This window comes from Thalassophryne amazonica, chromosome 4, assembly GCF_902500255.1.
Source record: "Thalassophryne amazonica chromosome 4, fThaAma1.1, whole genome shotgun sequence".
Lineage (NCBI taxonomy): Eukaryota > Metazoa > Chordata > Actinopteri > Batrachoidiformes > Batrachoididae > Thalassophryne > Thalassophryne amazonica.
This window is the reverse complement of record NC_047106.1, coordinates 123,751,030-123,766,411: the sequence shown is the minus strand read 5'-3', so window position 1 is coordinate 123,766,411 and position 15,382 is coordinate 123,751,030.

Sequence of the window (15,382 nt, the reverse complement as noted above, 5' to 3'; positions counted from 1 at the left end):
CCACACCCGACGGCACCTCCGAAGGTGGGCCCGGACCGAGGGCACACCGACCTCTCCCTCAACCACAGGAAATAATGGGGGCTGGTACCCCAAACACACCTCAAACGGGGAGAGGCCGGTGGCAGAAGACACCTGGCTGTTATGCGCATACTCGATCCAGGCCAGGTGGTTGCTTCAGGCCGTCGGGTGCACGGATGTCACACAGCGGAGGGTCTGTTCCAACTCCTGGATGGCCCGTTCTGCCTGTCCGTTCGTCTGTGGATGGTACCCGGACGAGAGGCTCACGGTGGCCCCCAGTTCCCTGCAGAAACTCCTCCAGACGTGAGAGGAAAACTGGGGACCACGATCCGAGACTACGTCAGTAGGGATCCCATGCAGACGGACGACGTGGTGGACCAGGAGGTCTGCTGTCTCCTGGGCCGTAGGGAGCTTCGGGAGGGCCACGAAGTGGGCCGCCTTGGAGAATCAGTCCACTATCGTGAGGATGGTGTTGTTGCCCTGGGACGGTGGGAGGCCCGTGACAAAATCCAGGCCGATGTGGGACCAGGGGCGATGAGGCACAGGAAGCGGTTGGAGCAGACCTTGGGACTTCTTGTGGTCAGCCTTGCCCCTGGTGCAGGTGGTGCAGGCCTGGATGTACTCCCGGACGTCGGCCTCCATAGACACCCACCAGAAGCGCTGCCGGACAACTGCCACGGTCCTTCGCACCCCCGGATGACAGGAGAGCTTGGAACCATGACAGAAGTCTAGGACCGCAGCCCTGGCCTCTGGTGGGACGTAAAGTTTGTCTTTTGGTCCAGTACCTGGGTCCGAACTTCATGCCAGGGCCTCCCGGACGATCTTCTCCACGTCCCAGGTGAGGGTGGCCACGATAGTGGACTCAGGCAGGATGGGCTCCGGTGGATCCGACAGCGCAGTTTTGACCTCCTCTTCGTGTACCCGGGACAAGGCATCCGATCTCTGGTTCTTGGTCCCGGGGCGATAGGTGATCCGGAAGTCAAAACGCCCGAAGAACAGTGACCAGCGGCCTTGCCTGGGGTTCAGCCGCTTGGCGGTCCTGATATACTCCAGGTTCCGATGGTCAGTGAAAACCGTGAACGGCACAGACGCTCCCTCCAACAGGTGTCTCCACTCCTCAAGAGCCTCTTTCACCGCAAGGAGTTCTCAGTTGCCGACGTCATAGTTCCGTTCAGCTGGGGTCAACCTGCGAGAAAAGTAGGCACACGGGTGAAGAACCTTATCGGTCTCTACGCTCTGGGATAGCACGGCTCCTATCCCTGAGTCAGAGGCGTCCACTTCAACCACGAACTGGCGGCTAGGGTTGGGCTGCACCAAAACTGGCGCAGTAGAGAACCGTCGTTTCAACTCCTTGAACGCGGCTTCGCACCGATCCGACCAGGTGAAGGGGACTTTTGGAGAGGTCAGGGCTGTCAGGTGGCTAACTACCTGACTGTAGCCCTTAATGAACCTCCTATAGAAATTACCGCCGCAACCTTGGCCGGATCAGGGGCGACGGAGTTAGAGGAGATGATAAACCCCAGGAAGGACAAAGAAGTGCGGTGAAACTCGCACTTCTCGCCCTTCACAAACAGTCGGTTCTCTAACAACCGCTGCAGGACCTGACGTACATGCTGGACATGGGTCTCAGGATCCGGAGAAAAGATGAGAATATTGTCCAGATATACGAAGACGAATCGGTGCAGGAAGTCCCGCAAGACGTCGTTAACCAAGGCTTGGAACGTCGCGGGGGCGTTGGTGAGGCCGAATGGCATGACCAGGTACTCAAAGTGACCTAACGGGGTGTTAAATGCCGTCTTCCATTCGTCTCCCTTCCGGATCCGAACCAGGTGATACGCATTTCTAAGATCCAGCTTAGTAAAGATTTTGGCTCCATGCAGGGGGGTGAACACGGAATCTAACAACGGCAACGGGTATCGGTTGCGAACCGTAATCTCATTCAGCCCCCTGTAATCAATGCATGGACGGAGTCCGCCATCCTTCTTGCCCACAAAAAAAGAAACCTGCACCCATCGGGGAGGTGGAGTTCCGGATCAGCCCGGCAGCTAATGAGTCCCGGATGTAGGTCTCCATTGATTCGCTCTCAGGTCGTGAGAGGTTGTACAGCCTGCTGGACGGGAACTCAATGCCTGGAACCAAATCAATGGCACAATCGTACGGACGGTGTGGGGAAGGGTGAGTGCCAGATCCTTGCTGAAGACGTCAGCAAGATCGTGGTACTCAACCGGCACCGCCGTCAGATTGGGAGGGAGTTTGACCTCCTCCTTAGCATGTAAACTGGGAGGAACCGAGGATCCTAAACACACCCGATGGCAGGTTTCGTTCCACTGAACCACTACCCCAGACGGCCAATCAATCCGGGGATTGTGTTTCAACATCCACGGGAAACCCAAAATCACGCGGGAGGTAGAAGGAGTCACAAAAAACCCGATCTCCTCCCGATGATTTCCAGACACCACCAGAGTTACAGGTTGTGTCTTGTGCGTGATTAAAAGGAGAAGGGTGCCATCTAGTGCCCGCACCTGCAATGGCGAAGGAAGCGCCACCAGAGGGAGCCCTACCTGTGCAGTGAGAGCCTCCATCCTGCGATTAAGGATGACATTTTGCTCGGTCATCAAATCCAGCCGAGCGGTAAAGGCGGTGAGGATTTGCTGCAACTCACCGAGCACGCCTCCTGCAGACGCCTGTGCACCCTGATCTTCCATTCCCTCGGGATCCATGACGCTGGCCGAGATATCCTGTTGTGAAAGTGAAGTGACACGGACCCACAACAGGGGGCGTAAATGAACGGACAATGAAAGAGTCGAATATAAACACTTTACTGTTGTGAATGAGCACAACACAGAGGAATGTGAAATTTTGCACAGTCAAACACAAGGGTGACGTGTGGGCAGGCTCGAGGATAGAAGACGTCTGTCCTGAGATGAACCGGAACCACACGATTTCCTCCACCACCGAACCCGGAGAATACTGGAGCCGCCAAGTCCCGAGTCCCCAGGTGGCCACCGCCCTCGGAGGTCGGATCTGGTACTGCTGGCAGGGAGCAGATACAGTAAGATATGGGTGTGTGCACACCCAGCAAATACAAGCAGCGACAGTTCCTTAATGGTGGGTAAGACACCGCCACCTCCAAAACAGGAACACAATAACGAGTGCAGTAGTACCTACTGAATACGGCTGAGAATATACTACCTGAACGGTTTGACGATATCTTGGCGATGAGGTGGAGATGACGTCCGGGTTTTATGGAGTGAGTTGATGAAGCATGAATGAGTGACAGCTGTCAGGAGATAATGAGTGACAGCTGTCACCCCCGGCTGTGTCCGTGGCGGCAGCGCGCTCTCGTGCCTGAAGCCCGCACTTCAGGCAGGGCGCCCTCTGGTGGTGGGCCAGCAGTACCTCCTCTTCTGGCGGCCCACACAACATGTCAGTCCACTTGGTGCAACAGCTCTCCAAGGTGTGATCACTCCTTTTTAGATGCAGACTAACGAGCAGATCTGATTTGATGCAGGTGTTAGTTTTGGGGATGAAAATTTACAGGGTGATTCCATAATTTATTCCTCAGAATTGAGTGAGTCCATATTTTTCTCCCTCTGCTTGGTCTAAAAAAGTAAGCGTTACTGACTGCCACAATTTTTTTCCTGATTTCTTATAGTGTTTCTTAAAGCCAGAAAGTTGCCATTTGAAATTACTTTAGTTTTGTGTCATGTCTGTGATCTGCTTTTTTTCTACAAAATTAAACAACTGAACGAACATCCTCTGAGGCCGGTGATACCATAATTTTTGCCAGGGGTTGTACATAGTGCGAAGTTTGGACAAAGTGCACATGACGCAAGAATCGTGTGTAAACCGTGTAATGCCAGTCCTGCTTCCAATGTCTTGTACACCTGTTGCTACAACTATTTGAGCACACAAGTGCCTGAAAGACAAAGTGTGCACTGTGCGAACCCATCGCACCGTCTCGCAGCAGGTGCTGACCAAATTTCAGGTGACACACACGGACACCTAACACTACTCGCATGGCACTTACAAAATGTGTGGCCAGTAGCACTCTTCACACAACAACAGACTGCAGACAATCACTATCGTACTGCTGTGAAATTTGTCTAAGTTCCCCATGAGTGTGACTTTGCAAACACACACACTGACACGTGGGTGTGTGCACTCCACTCATGGGAGGCATGGCTCCCTTTAGAAGCAGTTGTGATGATCTGTCATTCTGGACATTCCAGCTGGACAACACCTACTATGCTGGGAATGTTATGGACAAACAACTGTCCATTGTGAGGCACATGTGTCTGATTGCTGTATTTATGTGGACATAAATAAAAACATATATCGCTGTGGTGGCGACAAGCTACATTAAGCGAGTGCACACACACGGAGCGGACACTGACAGCCCCCCAGGTTGAAACCCATCAGGTCAGAACACGCACTAGGCGATCTGACCATCACGTTACCCACGTGAGCACTGTTCCACATGACGCAGTGTCTGTCTGTGCTGCAGCACTCCATCCACAAGACACGTGTGTCGGACAGAACACGCGAGCAGCTGACTGGACGCACCTGACCAGTAGTTGTGGACATTATCAGAGCACACTGCTTCTCATTCATTTCATTTCTTGACTGTATGTCTGTGACCATGGGTCATCACCAAAGGAACAGACAGATCATATTTGTATTGCTCAATTGATAAATGCGGTGTTTTTATATGGTGTGGGATTTAATTTTTTTTTTTTTTTGTAATATTTCCATGTCCTTCCTGATATGAGGCAGATTCCCGCAGCTTTCAAGAAAAAAAAAAAAAAAAAACAGCTCCATAGCTCAGTGGTAAGGTCTCTGACTGGTGATTAGAGCTTTTGGAAGGTGCGGGTTTGCATCCCGGGTGGTAAGTTTTTTTCTTTTTTTTTTATTATTCCACATAAGCGGTGCAAGGTGGTTCCACCAGCTTGTTTTTATTTCTTCCACATAAGCGGCACCATGTGTGGTGCACCTCACACTGTTCCTGCTCGATGGACACTGGCGCATTCATGAACTCTCGCACCGGGAGTGAGAGAGTTCATCATGCAGTTTGCTAATTTCGAACTGTTTCGCCGTTTTCATCCAAACGCTGTCGAAACCTCGCAATATGTGTGAAGGGGCCATAAATGATCACCATTATTGCATGTTTTTTTGTTTAAAAAGTCTCCACACATTCACTGTTTGACAGGTCAGGACTGCAGGCAGGCAGGCCAGTCCAGTACCTGAACTCTCATATTCTGCAGCAATGCCTTTGAAAAGTGTGCCAAATGTGGTCTTGCATTGTAATGTTGAAAAATGGATGGATATCCCTGGAAAAGATGTCTTGAGGACAGCACATGTTGCTTTTAAATTTCCGTGTACTTTTCTGGATTAATGCCGCCATCACAGAAGTGTAAATTATCTTTGACAAGGGCACTGACAAATCCCCATACCATGACAGACCCTGGAATTTGGACTTGTTGGTGATAATGCAGTATAACGAACAAGGTGTTGTTAATTATATGAAGAGTTAATGTAATATGAGCGAAGTGTTGCACAGCGGCACAAAGCTCACTCATGGTACAGGGCGTCCTAAACATGAAGTGCCAATTTTCAAATCCACAGTAAAACAGGAAATGTTCAAATGTCAAACTCTTCCTGGATTGACAGACGAGATCCCATGGAATCTCACGGGAACTTAGTGGTAAGCTCACACTCACACAGGAAGTGCCAGTTTAATCAGTCACAGTGAAACGGGAAATGTTCAAATGTCAAACTCTTCCTAGCATGGGTGGAGCTAGAGCGGAGGCCGGGGTTTCACTGGACTCTCCTGAAATCTGATTGGACACAGATGATTGACATGTCACGGCACCACACGTCTGGTTGAAAGAGCTGGATTTTCAAATCAGTGAGTCACACTGACTGCTCGGTTCCTCCTGTCCAGTAGTTAGTGCTGTGTACCACAAAAAGATTTAATCCACTTTAGTAGAAGAAGAAAAATGGTTGCTCCAGATCTGAACTGAACACATCATTTGAACTATGGACTTCTAATCACACCAAACTTATATTGGTGAGTAAACGACCATATTTTATGTCAGAAATGAGGTCCAGGTTGTTAAAAGCAGCATTTCTCCTTTAATTCGGGTTGCCTTATATACACATGTTTAAACTAGCAGACAGCAGCTGGTTCATTCTCTGTTGGCTTATTAGTGCACCAGATAACTGAAACAATCCTTCAAATGGTGATATAAGCATTGTATTCAGCACAAATACAGCTGGAGCAAAATTAATGGAGCAGCTTTAACTTATGACCCCTGTACAAACTGAAACTGACCTTTTCACCATTCTTGCTGCTTTTACCTCATAACTCCATAACATTCAGTCACAGATTGTCCAAACTATACCTTTTTTGGAATCTTTATGATCACGCAAATAATGTGGTGTAGTTTTCTATATGATTGGATCATCTTTTAATAGACCCCTGTGTAATTCTTCAATTAACCCCTACCTGGCTGCCTATTAAATTCAAGTGGCCAATGAGTTCATGTCTATGGATTCTTTGTGCCAAATTTGATGCTTGTATCACCATTTTCAGGATTCCACTCTAAATATTCTCTATCTGCTGCACTATATATGAGATGTAAGATGCTCCTCCTCACTTTTTCTCAATTGCCCTCAAAAGTATTGGAACACTTGGTATTTCACACATTTTAATTTGTTTATTCCATTTTAAATACTTTTTTTTCTATATCTTCCTTAACTCAAACTGAAAGCAAATCTCTACAACTTGATAAAAATGAATTAAAAATATAAAATCCAATGTAGCAGAGGATTTTCGTAACAAGAAGACCTGAAAGTTCAGCTACAATTTGACAGAAAGTACATTTGAGATGAAAGCCTAGATTTGATGTTTTGGTGAAGGAAACTTTTGTATTCCTTCATAATTGATGTAAATAAAGTCCAAGACATATTCAGTGACTTGGAAATGTTCATATTTCCTTCCCCTGACTTGTCTAAAGAAAACTGGCAATAAAACTGATTATTATTTATCGATATTATCAAGTTTGAAAGATTTGCTTTCAGTTTGAGTTTGAGGAAGATAATTTTATTAATTTTTATTCTTTATTTTTTGTATTTCTTGTATTTAAAATGGCATAAACAAAATAAAATGTGTGAAATTCCACGTGTTCGAATACTTTTGGAGGGCACAGTATCCTAACCTTATGATGAGTGCAAAATGAGTGTGATATTATTACTGTTTTGTTTAAGAATGTTTAATTTCCACTGTTGCTACACTTTGTGTCAAATCATATTCATATCATATATCATATTGATATGAAAAATTCAGTAAGGTATATCTTCTGTTATACATTCTAAATCTAAGGTGGATCTCTACTAGTCTTTACTAAGGTACACCTAAATATCTTTAAAAAAAAATGAGAGAGTAGAGCCACTTATGTGCCTGGTCTTGAGAACCAGGGATGGTAGGTTGAAAAGCTTTTTTATCCCATAGGAACTCTCCCTACCCACCTAAGCAACTCAAGAATATGGACAGCATGTATATAAGTGACATTTACATGACAGTTTATATGACAATATTGAGATATGATAATTTGGCCATATTGTACAGCCCTACTGTCAACTAGCTGAAAACTTTGAATATTAATTTACATCTACATTAAAAAAAATGCTTAAACTAGCAGGGGGTTAAGAGGGCTGTAATTTGGGGGGTCAGCTGAAAAGCAAAAAAGAAAAATGCTTAAAAAGGTGGGGAGTATGGGGAGCAGAGCCCCTCCAGAAGCTGAAAGGCAAAATAAGGAAAATGCTTAAAAAGGCGGGGGATCGGGGGGGAGGAGCTTAAAGCTTTTAGTCATGCTCATGCTCCCAAGAACCATTTTACTGAAAAAAAGTCAGAAGTACCTGAAGGACATGGTTACATGGCGAGGAGCTTCTAGGCATGTGAGAGGCAAATAAAGAAAAATGCTTTAAAAGGCGGGGGGTCTGGGGGGGGTGGAGCCCCCAGAAGCTGGAAGGTTTTTGCCATACTAATGCTCCCCCAAAGCATTTACTCAAAATAAGTCTGAAGAACCTAAATGACATGGTGAGATGCTGACGAGCTTCGCTCGTTCATGTCTGTGACATATGCATATTACAACTCAAGGAAAGAAGATCCTAATCATCCAAATAGTGTAATCGCCCTGTTGAGATATCCCATGATCCCTTGCACACCAGAGTTGCTGCAATCTAAAGAACATAGAGAATACACATGACGACAATTGCAAATGAACATTATACTACTAAAATGTAATTTTTTATGCTTTTCATCACATTATTAAGAGCCTGCATGCATGAGACCCTGGAAACTTGCTAAAACAAATATTCTAAATAATCCGTGTCTGCTATGTTTAATCTGTGTGGATCTTTATAAATGGAAACCAAATTTCAGACATCTTATATATATTACTCTGGAACAGAGGACAAACAGTGTTGGAAAGGACAATAAGCAGGACGTTAAAGAGCAAACTTCACTTTCTCCCACACTGAAAAAAATGCTACTTTGGATCAACTTAAAAAAATTGATGTAATTTGTTACAGCTAATTTTTTTAGTTTCTCACTGTATATTTATGATTTTGTAAAGTGATTCCAGCAGATTTAAACTGGAAACACTGCTGGACTGATAGTATTGCACACCGGGCATTTGCCCGCTGGCCTGATGGCCTACTGGCCTGCAGATTTTTATTTTATTTAATTAATTTATTTATTTTTTACAAAGTAAAGCGAGCTGTGAGCTTTTCATCTGCGTTTTTTTGTTTTTTTTTTGTAGCAGCTACGACTTGTCGTCACCTCTTAAAGCACGGTGATAACAGCACACCTGCATTGAGCTTTACAAAGACATTTTTACCATGCTGCTGCCACCAGGTTGTTTCTTTATTCTTTATTCTATTTGTGTGACGGTCATGTGTCGGTCATACGAAGTATACTGTTTTGCACAGTCTGCGGTGCGGTGGCGTGGTATAACGGCATCCCTGTCTAAAATGTATTTTCCCAAGTCCTGGCATAATTTCACATACCTAACATTTTACTTTAAATTGAGAGTCATTTTCTAAGTTGATTAGCAACACAAATTGGTCCATCTTGTGGCCTTTTTGTGTATTGCAGTTTCAAAAGTTCAACCTTTGTATCCAGTCATTGGTCCAGTCGTCCAGTCATTTCTTGCTTTATATGATGAATTGTATCACACATGTAATGATATATTATTAGTATAGCCTACAGTATTTCTATAACAAATGTTTTTTATATAATTTCTATTTCTAAATTTAAGTAACAAGGCTGAATGGAATGACGGCTTATTATGTCTAAAAGTAATGTGACCTACTGTCAATAGATTGTACTTTTGATAAGCCTATGATAACTGTATTTCAGGAGAACTTTTCATAATGCTTCTTATAGTGTTAAAATGTATGTGTCTCCTGGTGCACATTGATCGGTTAAGGGACCAAAAAAAAAAAAAACACACTGTCACAGCAGGCTTAATTTTTTTCCCCTTCAATACCTGGTGGTGGCCTGGTCTTGGTTAAAAATGCCCGGCCTGAAAAATTTCCCCAGTCCAGCCCTGACTGGAAACCACAATTTTCCATTAGACCAATGTAAATAAGTACTTTGAATGAAGTGCACTGTTTCACTTTTTTCAGTACAGAACGACATGAACAAGAAGTGATTGCAGCTCACAACAATTCCCATTGAAATTAATGGAGAAAAAACCTGAGCTTTTTGCATATTTACATAAAACAAACACAAGAACAACGACTGAAAACCCAGATAATATATTCAGGAGAGTTTTAGGCACAATATACAAAGAGTTTTATTTTGCAATGTTAATGCTGTTGTCTGTGTGCAACAGTTAAATTGCAGCATTATTAGAGCATCTCAATGCATTTCGCAATGGTAATGACATCTTGCAGAGTGGGGAACTCTCCAAAGTTTTGTGAGATTTTGCGGGATTTGAAACCTCAATAGGGCAAATGCTTGTCCTAAGAGGAAAAGCATTAGGGTATTAAGGAAAGTAAAAATTAGGAATACAGTATTTTTATTGGTCATTTCATGAAAAACTGTAGCAAGACGTCGCCAGCAGGTATCACCATTTGCCCTATTGACATTTCAAATCCCGCAAAACCTTGGAGAGTTTTCCGTGCTGTGAGATCTCAGCAACATTGAGAACTGCACTGAGATGCTCTGATCAGGCTGTACTTTAACCGCTGCGCACGGACACCATTAACATCGCAACATAAAACTATTTTTATATTGTGCCTAAAAATCCCATGAATATATTCTTTGGTTTATAGACGTTGTTATTGCATTTATTTTATGTAAACGTGAGAATCACAGGCTATCTCTCCGTTATTTTCAATGGGAGCTGCTGTGAGCTACAAAAAACTTCCTGTTCATGTCGTTCTGGGGGAAAGTGAAGTTTGCTCTTTAACGTCTTGATTATTGTTCTTTACAACACTGTTTGTCCTCTTTGTTCCAGACTAATATATATGTCTGAAATTCGGTTTGCGTTTATTAAATTCCATGCAGATTAAATGTAGCAGACATAGATTATTTGTTATAATTGTTTTAACAAATTTTCAGGGTATCATGCAGCAGTCTCTTATTAACATGATGAAAAGCATAAAAAAAATTACATTTTTGTAGTATAATATTAATTTACAATTGTCAACATGTGGCTTCTCTATGTTGTTTGACTGCAGCGACTCTCTGGCACGCAAGGGATTATGGGATACGTCAATAGGGCGAGTGTGGACTCTCCACCCACGAGTAGAGATGAAAAGCTGTGTAGCAACACTGAGACTAAAAAAGGCAGTGAAAGTGTTATTCTGTATTGTTTTCAGGTAAGCTGTTGCCTTATGTGACAGTTCAATGTTTTGTCAGTGATGGTGTATTTTGTAGCAAGTAGCTGCTAACAGTGTGAGCACAGCCATCGTTAGTGTGTTCATGAGGCAATCTGGGAAATGGGGACCATGAGCCCTCGTGTGAGGGAGCCCACATTGTTTCTGGTTCACTCCAACTATTAGTGTTGTGTTTGTTCAGATATGAAAGAGACTTGCCATTAATAGTCAGAATCTCTGCGCACTGGTAGACACCAAACGATGTGTAGTGATGCTGAGACCAAAAAGGACACTGAAAAGTGTATTTCTGTATTTATTTTTTTCTCCAAAAAAAAAAAAAAAAAAAAAAGAGTTCATTTGACTACAATCCAGGTTTCCACTAATAATCCAACACAGATGCCTGTGAGCCCAGACAAGTCAACACAGTTTCTGGACAAGGTTATCATAAGGCTTATTTTTTGCACAGTAAATAAGTATGTAGCATTTGTGAATATAACTCTTTATTATATATAGGAGAGGTGATGGTCTCGTGGTTAAGTGTTGGGCTTGAGACCAAAGGATCCTTGGTTCAAATCCCAGCCTGGCCGGAAAATCACTAAGGGCCCTTGGTCAAGGTCCTTAATCACCTAGTTGCTACTGGTATGGAGTGAGCACCTTGTATGGCACATCAGGGTGTATGTGAGGCATTATTTTAAAGCTCTTTTAGTGTCTGACGCAGATGGAAAAGCACTATATAAATGCAGTCCATTTATTATATGGCTGTGACGTTGCATGCACTCTGACTGGCTGATTTCCTGTCTGATATTTTCCCATATCGGACCGGTTACCATGACATTCGGTCCAGAATGCTTGTCACATTCCTTACATTCCAGAAAGCTAAAAATACAATTCGAAAAATCAAGTCAGGCATGAACATACTCCATAAATATCTAAACACTGGAAAAACACACCGATTGAAAGCTTACCAGGTAATGACCGGACCATCTATTAAATGTGCCCACCATTCCAAAAATGTGACTCATTTCATGACACTATCAAGAAACTGGGCTGCAGTATCGTTATTGTCTGTCAGATTATTTTCTTTTGTACCGTTTCTGTTTCCTATGAAAATTTCTCCATGTTGTGTCCACGATTCCACCACTCTGTTATCACCTTCTCCTGGTAAAGAGTTCCAGTGTGTCTTCTTATTTACTGCTTTGTTGCAAAAGCTGTCATGTTCTATGGACACTGTTGAGCCGTTGAATTAGTTCTCTGTTGGACTGCTGCTTACCATCACAAACTGTCATTTTGGACTCTAATGTGCTACAATTGTTTTTGCCCAGCTGAGCTTGTGATATTTAGTCACTTCTGCAAAAAAACGGTCTTTGTTGAGTCTCACCTGCCACAATTGCTTTTTGCTAAGCTGGTCGTTTTCAGTTATTTTTGCACAAGCTGTCTTTGGACTTTTATCTACAACAACTCTTTTTGGCTAGCTGTGCAAATAAAGACAAATGCAGTGATTTCACTGTTTTTGTTTTTGTTTTCCCAAAGACTGCTGCTCTGAGGTTTTCTAAGTTCAAGACTGTTGCCTTATTGCTCAATCTTTGCCCAGTGCAACTGATAAAGTGCAGTTTACCAAGACAATGATTAACATTTATGGGGTTTCTTTCTTTCCCTTTTCATTTTTTACTCCTGTCTTGTTAAATAAACAAGTTATTTTTGTTTTGTTTTTGTTTTTGTTCCATGGCAACCTTGCCTTGGCTCACTGTGTATGGGTTTGTCTGTCTGGTTCAAAATTAATCCCTTTGTTGTGAAAAGTGTGATGACACGGACCCACAACAGGGAGCGTAAATGAATGGTCAATGGAAATACGAAGTAACAATTTAATGTTGTGAAACGTGCACAACGGATACAGATACAATTCAATACTACAGTCAATTATGAAGTTGGTGTCGTGTGGGCAGGCTCGAGGATAGGAGACGCCCATCCAGAGAAGAGTCGGGACCCACACAATTTCCACCGCCAACGGATCTGGAACACCCCGGAGCCGCCAAGTCCTTAGTCCCCAGGTGGCCACCGTCTCCAGCTGTCAGATTGGGTACTGCTGGCAGGAAACCGAAACAGTTAATAGTGGGTGTGTGTGTACACACCCAGTAACACAGTCAGCAGATAATTCCTTTTGGAGAAAACACCACCTCCTGATCTCACTACTTCCTTGAGTTATACGTGCAGACTCCACTCAACGAGTGTAAGAGTGTAGAGCGGGAACGCCAACTCTTACCAACTCCCTCCAACTCGGCAGACAGTGGATAGAGCTGCAAACTCAAAAGCACAGTTCAACAGCTACCAGCTCAGATGCAAAATACATCACAACTTAGCTTAGCTGAATTACAATGGCTGAGTGTCTACCTGAACGGTTTGACAATTTCTCGGCAAAGATGTGGTGTCTTGTCCAGGCTTTTATGGGTGAGGTGTGATGAGGTGATAAGTGACAGCTGTCAACTCAAGTTCCTGGCTGCGCCCTCTGGTGCCTGAAGCCCGCCTTCAGGCAGGGCGCCCTCTGGCATTGGGCCAGCAGTACCTCCTCTTCGGGCGACCCACACAACAGGACTCCCCCTCAACGGGCGCCTCCTGGTGCCCGACCAGGCTTGTCGGGATGTCGTTGGTAGAAATCAGCCAGGAGGGCCGGGTCCAGGATGAAGCTCCACTTAACCCAGGAGCATTCCTCGGGTCCGTGCCCCTCCCAGTCCACCAGATATTGGAATCCCCGGCCCCGTCGACGAACGTCCAGGAGCCTGCGGATGGTCCACGCAGGCTCTCCATCGATGATTCGGGCAGGAGGCGGGGCTGGTCCGGGAGTGCAGAGGGTGGAGGTGTGACAAGGCTTAATCCGGGACACGTGGAAGACTGGATGGACTGAGGACTGTGGTAATCGTGAATGGTCCGATGTATCTGTCCGTCACTTTTTGTGAGTCGACCTGCAGAGGGATGTCCTTATTTGACAGCCATACCTCCTGCCCGGGCTGGTATGCAGGAGCCGGGGTAAGCCAGCAGTCTGCATGGTCCTTAGCCCTCGTCCGGGCTTTCAGAAGGGCAGAGCGGGCCATGCGCCACACCCGACGGCACCTTCTGAGGTGGGCCTGTACTGAGGGGACCTCGACCTCACCCTCTATGGCTGGGAACAACGGGGGCTGATACCCCAAACATGCCTCGAAGGGGGAGAGGCCGGTCGCTGAGGAGATCTGACTGTTATGGGCATACTCGATCCAGGCCAGATGTTGACTCCAAGCCGTCGGGTGCGCGGCACTTACACAACGCAGGGCCTGCTCCAGATCTTGATTCACCCGCTCTGCCTGTCCATTAGTCTGTGGGTGGTACCCGGACGAGAGGCTCACGGTGGCCCCCAGTTCCCTACAGAAACTCCTCCAGACTTGCGAGGAGAACTGGGGACCACGATCTGAGACTGTGTTCGTGGGGATACCATGCAGACGCACGACGTGGTGGACCAGGAGGTCTGCAGTCTCCTGGGCCGTCGGGAGCTTCGGGAGGGCCACGAAGTGGGCCGCCTTGGAGAACCGGTCCACTATCTTCAGGATGGTTGTCATTCCCTGGGACGCAGAGAGACCCGTGACGAAGTCCAGGCCTATGTGGGACCAGGGGCGACAAGGCACTGGCAGCGGCTGGAGGAGTCCTTGGGCCTTCCTGTGTTCAGCCTTACCCCTGGCACAGGTGGTGCAGGCCTGGACATACTCCCGGACGTCGGTTTCCAGTGACGCCCACCAGAAGCACTGCTGGACCACTGCCATGGTTCTTCGCACCCCTGGGTGGCAGGAGAGCTTGGAACCATGACAGAAGTCCAAGACCGCAGCCCTGGCTTCTGGTGGGACGTATAGTCTGTTCTTAGGTCCATCTCCAGGGTCGGGTGTCGTGTCAGGGCCTCCCGGACGGTCTTCTCCACATCCCAGGTGAGGGTTGTGACAACAGTGGACTCGGGGATTATGGTGTCCGGTGGATCCGACAGCTCTGGCTTGACTTCCTCTTCATGCACCCGGGACAGTGCATCGGACCATTGGTTTTTGTTCCCGGGGCGATACGTGATCTGGAAGTCAAACCGACCGAAGAACAGTGACCAACGGGCTTGCCTGGGGTTCAGACGCTTAGCGGTCCGGATGTATTCCAGGTTCCGATGGTCCGTGAAAACCGTGAAGAGGACCGTGGCTCCCTCCAGAAGGTGTCTCCACTCCTCAAGAGCCTCCTTCACTGCAAGAAGTTCCAGATTTGCCGACGTCATAGTTCCTTTCAGTCGGGGTCAACCTGCGGGAGTAGTAGGCACAAGGATGGAGAACCTTATCGGACTCCCCACTCTGGGACAGCACGGCTCCTATCCCTGAGTCAGAGGCATCCACTTCAACTATAAACTGGCGATCAGGGTCAGGCTGCACCCGAACTGGTGCAGTCGAGAATCGACGTTTCAACTCCTTAAACGCGGCTTCGC